Raw genomic sequence first — 1,555 nt, 5'->3', positions numbered from 1 at the left:
TTTTATTTTCTTTTCAAAAATATTATTTTTCTTTATTAATTTTTAATTTTTCTTTGAGTCTAGTGTCTTGTTATAAGTTTGCTATTAATTGCATATTTTATATTTTTCTTTTAAAATTTTGAATTTCTTTTCTTTGATCTTTAAGTTGTTCTTGTTTATTTTTTTTGTTTGATTTTTAGTTTTTCTTGTTTTGTACCTAGCATTAGTCTTCCAAAAGGAATAATCCAAATATACCTATTCAAAACAAATGTTACATTTATAACTCAATTGGTTAGAGTGTTGGCTTATGTTCTTGACAATTGGGTATCTTCTTTTTAAAAATCTTTTTCAAAAATAATTTTTCTTGATTTAATCCTGTGCCAAACTTTAAGTTTGGTGTTTTCTTGCTAATTTTGATATAATTTTCAAAAATTATTTTGATTTCTAAAAAAGTTTTTAAGTTTAGTGTTCTTCCTTTTGTTCTTGGTATTCTTGTGAGTCTTCAAAGTGTTCTTGAGTCTTCTTTGAGTTTTGATCTTAAAATTTTTAAGTTTGGTGTTCCTTGGTGTTTTTCCTCCAAAATTTTCGAAAATAAGGAACATTAGACCAAAAAATTTGTAGTCTTGTGTCTTTTATGTGTTTTTCTCTTTCATCATAAAATTCAAAATTCAAAAAAATATCTTTTCTAACTAATTTTAAACTATATTTTCAAAATTTTTATATAAAAATTCAGATTTCAATTTCAAAAATTTTCAATTCTTATCTTTTTGAGTTTTTTTTAAAAAGATATTTTTAATATATATTTTATTATCTTTTTCAAAAATATCCTAACCACTTTCTCTTTTTCCTCAAATTTTTTGAAAATCTTCATAAACTTTTTCAAATTTTTATAATTTTTAATTTTTAATTTTCTTTCTTTATTTATTTTATTTTTATTTCGGTTTTTGTTTTATTTTATTATTTCGAAAATTATTCTTATAATAAAATAGACAATATCAACATCCATACCATCTCCCTTGCTCCATCATGGAACTAAGTGGAAATGAACAGTCCAGGAGGACTCTGGGGTCATATGCTAACCCCACTACTGCTTCATATGGGAGTAGTATCTGTATACCCTCCATTGGAGTTAGTAGCTTTGAGTTGAATCCTCAGCTCATTACCATGGTGCAGCAAAGTTGCCAGTATTTTGGTCTTCCACATGAAGAACCTACAGAATTTCTGGCACAATTTTTACAAATTGCTGACACAATACATGATAAAGAAGTAGATCAGGATGTCTACAGATTATTACTGTTTCTATTTGCTATAAAAGATCAAGCTAAGATGTGGTTAAATAACCAACCTAAGAACAGCATAAGGACATGAAAATAGCTGTCAGAAAAATTCCTGAATCACTATTTTCCTCCAAAACGGATGACACGGCTAAGGCTAAGCATCCAAGGCTTCAAACAAGGAGATAATGAATCCCTTTATGATGCCTGGGAGAGATACAGAAAGATGCTAAGAAAATGCCCCTTTGACATGTTTTCAGAGTGGGTCCAGCTAGACATCTTCTACTATGGGCTTACAGAAA

This window comes from Arachis duranensis, chromosome 2 (assembly GCF_000817695.3).
Source record: "Arachis duranensis cultivar V14167 chromosome 2, aradu.V14167.gnm2.J7QH, whole genome shotgun sequence".
NCBI lineage: Eukaryota > Viridiplantae > Streptophyta > Magnoliopsida > Fabales > Fabaceae > Arachis > Arachis duranensis.
The sequence above is the reverse complement of the archived record's forward strand: the minus strand, read 5'-3'. Positions refer to the sequence as shown.